The following is a 7,110-nucleotide window of genomic DNA, read 5'->3' as shown; positions in this document are numbered from 1 at the left end:
CACACACACACACACACACTGAAGTCAAAAGGTGCAGTAGACTTTCTGTTAAAAACATGAAATGTGTGCTCTTTCTTTTGAGCTGGAGCTCAATATCTGCATGATGAATCCCTCACCCCTAGTAGCCATTTTTATTTTCCTATTTTCTTTCTTCTTTCCTTCTTTCCTTCCTTCCTTCCTTCCTTCCTTCCTTCCTTCCTTCCTTCCTATCTCTCTCTTTCTTTCCTCCTTCCTTTTTTTTGAATACAGAGAGAAATTGAGAAGGAAGGAGGAGATATATAAAGAGAAATAAAATGAAACACCTGAAGCACTGTTTCACTATTTGTGAAGCATCCCTCCAGCAGGTAGAGATCAGGGTCTTGAACCTAGGTCCTTGCACATAGTAACACAGTAGTGGTATACTCTACCAAGTGTACCACTTCCCAGCCTATGTATATATGTATGTATTCTTGAAGCTGTAGTTGAAGCTGGACATTCTGTGATTGAATGCTTAGTAGTGAGGTTAGAGGTCAAGTCTGAGGATTCTTTATTAACTATGCAACTCTGGCTAGATAGTATCTATCTAGCAACATCTGAAAAATGAAATGCTTAGAGTATGCATATATAATTATTTTGAAACCTAAAGAGCTTTATCTTTATTCTAATCTGACCAACCTCCAGGATACTCTTACAGGCTAGTCACTCACTTCACTGATTGACAGGGTGAGGCATTGAAAAGCAGAGGTAAAAATTTTTTTCATGTCTTTTGTTTTATGTGATTCAACACAGCCAAACGAGGACCCTTCAAATGGAAGTGTTTTTATTACTTACCCATGGCACATCCAGTTGATTACTGAAAATCAGGGAGTGGAAATGTGGGCAGACATAGATAGAAGGAAATACCCATCCTCTTTTTTTTTTCCTCTAGGATTATCACTGGAGTCCTGTACCTACAAGATTTCACTGTTCCTTACAGACTCATTTTCCTATATGTTTTGCCAGAGAGTGAGAGATGAGGGGAAAAGAGGTAGGCAGATAGAGATGAAAGGATAGATAACCCGGTGCTACTTTTTTAAATGAATTCTTTTTAAAAAATTATTCATTTCCTTTTGTTGCCCTTGTTTTATTGTTGTAGTTATTATTGTTGTCATTAATGTCATTGGATAGGACAGAGAGAAATGGAGAGAGGAGGAAAGATAGACACCTGCAGACCTGCTTCACCGCCTGTGAGGTAACTCCTCTGCAGGTGGGGAGCGGGGCGCTCGAACCAGGATCCTTATGCCTGTCCTTGCTTTGCGCTGCGTGTGCTTAACCTGCTGAACTACTGCCGCCGCCCCCCCCTCCCCATGCTACTTTTGAAGTGCCTCTATGTTGGTGCTCCATTGTGGTAGCTGAGAGCCCAAACTCAGACCCTCACTCATGGTCAAGTCTGCACTCTAGGGTGAACTATGTTCTTCCCCACCTTTCCTCTCTTATAATGTGAATATTTTATATCCTTTAAGACTAGCAGAGACCTGTGTATTTTAATCATAATTTATAATTTCCAATTCTCTACCATAGGGAAAAGCATAGCAAGTTGCAATCTTCTGTGAATTCCTGCCATAGCTTTTCTGTGTCATTAGGCTTTCATGGCTATTAGGTGTGAGTTAATGCCTTCACAGCTCCAGGCTGCCAAACAGTTTTTTTTTTTGTTATTGTTTTTCTGTGTATGTGTGTAGGTGCATTTATTGGGAGACAAGAGTCAGTGGAAAAAATCAAACAAGACATAAGACTCATCACATAAAGTCTCACTGACAGAGAACATGCATGAAATATACCATGATACTTAAATCATAGCTTTTAATCAGATTATAATGTAGTTTGATCTTTCTTTTTTAAGTTGATATCCATTCAGTAAATTGGAGGCAGGACTGGGGAGAGAGTGCAATACTAGCTCACTAGACACTGATGATTGAAGGTACGAGGTCCCAGGTCCGATCCTTGGCAGCTTCATAGCCAGAATTGAGCCGTGCTCTGGTTATGTTCACTAATTATAATAAATGAATAAATTTTGAAAAGAAAAATAAAAAACTGTAGAAGGTTCCAACTTCCAATGCATAGATAGGAAGTCCTGACAATTGTCTGTTTCATTTATATATCCAGAATCTGACCACATGTTACATTTCTGTTTTTAAGACCCTGAATGAAGTTCTTATTGTCACTCACTTGGCAACAAGAGCCCAACCTTAACCCAACCAAGAAACCAGATTGAATCTAATCATTTCATCATTCCTCTACTCAGAATTTAAAAAAAAATACATGAAAAGTAGAAAACCAAAGGACTTTGATTCTTAGCAACTCAATAGTCATGTGAGGTAAGAGCATAATCAAAATGGGCAGAGGGCACAGAGAAATGAAACCAGAGTGACTTGTGCCAATCCAGCTCAGAGCATGAAACCCCTGTCCTCCTGCTAATGGTACTAGGGTGAAAATGCCTTCTTCACATTAGAATACGGTACTTTGTAGCACGAGTTCCTGTTAGCTTCACCTTGGAATCACCTTTTGGGAAGAAATTATGAATGTTTTTGCAGCACATAAGGCAGTCACCTTGGTTATAAGTAAAAGGTATTGCTCTGAGCTTGCAATCCAGAGAGCTTCCTGTTTCCTTAGATTCATTACTTCTGTAAGAAGCTCTTGTATCAGTGTAAAGAAACCATATCTCTTTACCAGTCTTCTTTGTTTCAATTTTTTTGTTTTTAATGGATGGAAACCCTGTGACCCTGTGAAGGTCATTTCAGCTCAAATGGTATTATCTCCCTCAATATTACAACATTTGAGATGTGGTCCATAGGACTTTCACAGAAAAAAAAAAATGTCATGAGGGACAATAAAGCAGAATGGATCATTACCTAGACAGAATACAAAATGAAGTTCCGAAATTGAATTGAATGGGTGGCAGAAGGAGGTAGTGACATTACTATAGTTTGATTATCATGAAAATATAAATTACAGACACTCAAGAATCATTTTTATATAATAAAATTCCCATGTCAACATCTACAGGAACATTGATCCTATTTTTATATGAAAGGAAGCTAGGTTCTCAGATCTTCCAGTCTAGGGAGCCAGTGAGAGGGGGTGGTGGTGGTGGTGGTGGTGATCCATTTCCTGAGTCACATGCTTTTTCTGCTACAGGGCAACTTTTTTCACATAGATAAAGAGACATACAGAAACTAGAAATAGAGACACTACAATAGTGAACCTTTCCAGGGCACTATAGTTCTCCCATGTATGCCTGGAGCCCAAATCAGGGTCCTGCCATGGTGAGATAGGTGCCCTATCAGATACTCTCTCTATCTTGCTAGTCACAATTAGGAACAGTTTATATATGTGTGTGTGTTTGTGTGTGTGTGTGTGTGTGTGTGTATACACGTATACACACACACACATATACATATATTTGCTTCTTATTGAGAGAGGTACAAAGAGAAAAAGAAAGAGAGAAAGAAAAAAGAAAGAAAGAAAAAGAAAGAAAGAAAGAAAGAAAGAAAGAAAGAGAGAGAAAAAGAGAGAAAGAGGGGCTGAGTGGTGGCGCACCTGGTTGGTCGCACCTGTTACAGTGTGCAAGGACCGGAGCTGGAGCCTCGGGTCCCCACCTGCAGGAGGAAAGCTTCGAAAGCTGTGAAGCAGTGCTGCAGGTGTCTCTCTGTCACTCCCCCTCTGTCTTCCATTTTCTCTCCATTTCTGGATATCTATATCTAATAAATAAATAAAGATAAAACTTTAAAAAAGAAAAAAGATAGAGTCAAGCACCGCCTAGCTCTGCCTTATGATGGTGCAAGGGATTGAACCTGGGCCACTAGGCCCTCGAGCATGAAGATCTTTTTGTATCATCATTATACTGTCTCCCTGCCTAGGAAATTTTATCATCAGGAGAGTTCAAAGCTCTGTTCAGGACAGGGAAATTTTGTAATCATTGATTTTTCTTTTTTCCTTTCTTTTCTTTTTTGCCTCCAGGGTTATTGCTGAGGCTCAGTGTCTGCACTATGAATCCACTGCTCCTAGAGGTCATTTTATCTGTTTTATTGGTTAGGACAGAGAGAAATTGAGAGGGAAGGGAAGATACAAAGGGGAAGAGAAAGATAGATACCTACAGATCTGCTTCACCTGCTTGTGAGGTGACCTCTCTGCAGGTGGGGAGCCAGGAGCCCAAACTGGAAGCCTTGTGAGTCCTTGTGCTTCCTACCATGTGTGCTTAAACCGGTATGCCACCACCCAGCCCCCATTCATTGATTTTTCATTTGTTACAATCTTTCTCCCGCTACTAGAATATTTCTATCGTAGATTATCTTTTTTTTTTTACCGTATGCTCTAGTCACATATATGTTTGAGTGAGAGAGATGAAGTCCCCCATAAAAACATTTCCCTGGCGTGAAAAATAAAAGGAAAGTAAGTAGAAAAATCAATCAAATAATGCTACTAACTCATTAATCAGTATCAAAGCAGCAATGAAATGATTACTTAAGCACTTTGAAAAAAGAATTTTCACCTCTTACTGATGTTTTAGGTTAAAGTTGCTTCAAATGGAACTGTTTATTTAGGAAATGATTTAATTTTCATCTTTTCAGAGAGGCTCTGGTATATATACATTTGGTAAAAGCATTTATTCTGACATGAAATTATTTTATTCTTACTCATTAATTTTAGTTACTATTTATCTCCTGGGAAACTTGTTTAAATATTTAATACTTTCTTCATATTTATTATGCAGGAGACCAAAGACTGGTAGGTCTCTAAAGGAATTATAGTTTCTTACACACTGATGGTCTGGAAGTTTCTACTGATACTCAGAAATTTTTCTAACTTCTCTGGGAACTTTTGGTTTGCTTTATTATTATTCTTCATCATAATAAGAAAACAACTGTAAAGCATAAATTGTAAGTTATTTCTTCTCTTCCTGACAACTATTGCTAACTTATTCCTAAGAAAAATTAATACAAACATTTCTTCTAGCTTCTGTTTAAAAAACCCATCTGGGGGCCAGATGGTGGCACATCTGGTAGAGCATACATGTTATTACTTTGTACAAGGAGCCAGGTTCAAGCTGAGTCCCCACCTGTAGGGGAGGAAGTTCACAAAGGGTGAATCAATATCTCTCTCTCTCTCCCTCTCTCTCTCTCTCTCTCATCCCCTGTACCTCCCACTACACTTTCAGTTTCTCTCTATCTAAAATAATGAAATAATTATATTCCTAGAAATTGATAAATAAAATCTCATGTAGTTCCAAACCTCTTTAATTTTTTTCACAGCCTAATTCAAATTGAAGGTCAACATTAGCAATAATATTCCTTTAAAAACCTTATTTATAGGACCCTGGGGGAAGTACAGTAAGTAGGTAGGATGCTGAACCTGAAAACATGAAGTTCCAAGGTCGATTCTTGCCATCGCATGTTTCAGAATGATGCTCTAATCCTTGGATTCACTTCCCCCCCCCGCTCTTTTACTCCCTCCCTTTCTATCTTGTGATAAGATAAAATTCATTTTTTATTTATTTGCTTATTCCCTTTTGTTGCCCTTGTTGTTTTATTGTTGTAGTTATTATTGTTGTTGTTATTGATGCCGTTGTTGTTGGATAGGACAAAGAGAAATGGAGGGAGGAGGGGGAGACAGAGAGGGGGAGAGAAAGATAGACACCTGCAGACCTGCTTCACTGTCTGTGAAGTGACTCCCCTGCAGGTGGGGAGCCAGAGGCTGGAACTTGGCGCCATGTGTGCTTAACCCACTGTGCTACCACCAACTCCCTGATAAAATTTATTTTAAAAATGTATATTAACTATTTAGACACCTCTTGATCACCTTACTTACCTTCTATTCCATTTCTAAAAGACAGAACCGTGAAAGTAAATCAACAAAGTTGAAATTTAATTTACATTAAAATTAGCTTTATTCATTCACTATGATTCTAAAGTTTGAAAACCTAAATGATAATGTCTTGAAATTTTCTTTTGGGGGCATTCAATATTCTGCTTGGTGAATTCCACATTCCAGTTTTAAGAAAAGTCAATTACAATACTTAAGAGGAAAGCAAAGGAAGTGTGGTACTATATGGAAAAATGGTGAAATTCATGAGATTTGAAAACATTTGCAAGAAGCCAGCATGAAAGCATGACCTGTTTTATGAAAAGCTCACCATTATCACGGAGTGGACTACAACCTAACCTTTCAATTGCTAATGTTGCTTATTTGTTCCTTTTCTAGCCTGTCAGTTTTAGCACAAGTCACTGCATCATCTTAATCCTAGGTTTTCGTCTCAATTATTTGCCATTCTCTTAAGGTTTCTTAAGGTTTTTTTTTTTTTTCTGCCAATGCTCTTGAAACTTTGAATTCCCAACTTAAAATTCTGTCACCATTGCTTACTACTTATTGCTTCAGGTTAGCTGTTTGGTAATGTTGAGAAAACCTTCATTTAATGAGCTTTCAGCATTGAAACAGTGGATCTGAAACCTATAGTTGTTTTCAACTTGGGCAAGTTTCCTAACCCTTACTGAACTTCAGTTTTTCAGCTATAAAATGGAAAATCAATATCTGTTTCATGATGTTGTTGTGGATGTCAGGTGAAATGATGTAAGACTAAAATACTCAGACTAAATGCAGAGCCTATGTTACAACTAAGTGTTATGACAATGCTAAAACTAAAAATGTTCTTAGCTCTCTCTTTCCATTGGTTTTCTTTCTTCAATTAAAACTGCTTTTGTTTCCAGCAGCTATTTTAACATAATGTACACTAGAATATGACTGTATAACCTGGAATTTTGTTGTCAATGTTTTTTTAAATTTTTATTATTATTTATTTATTTCCCTTTTGTTGCCCTTGTTTTATTGTTGCTTGTTTTATTGTTGATGCCAACATTGTTGGATAGGACAGAGAGAAATGGAGAGAGGAGGGGAAGACAGAGAGGGGGGAGAGAAAGAGAGACACTTGCAGAGCTGCTTCACCACTTGTGAAGCAACTCCCCTGTGGGTGGGGAGCCGGGGTATCGAACAGGGATCCTTATACTGGTCCTTGCGCTTAACAGGCTGCGCTACTGACTGACCTCCTGTTGCCAATGTTTTAAGTGATCTATTTTTTTTCCAGCTCCGTAAAATAAGTTT

The sequence above is a fragment of the Erinaceus europaeus genome, chromosome 16, assembly GCF_950295315.1.
Source record: "Erinaceus europaeus chromosome 16, mEriEur2.1, whole genome shotgun sequence".
NCBI lineage: Eukaryota > Metazoa > Chordata > Mammalia > Eulipotyphla > Erinaceidae > Erinaceus > Erinaceus europaeus.
The sequence above is the reverse complement of the archived record's forward strand: the minus strand, read 5'-3'. Positions refer to the sequence as shown.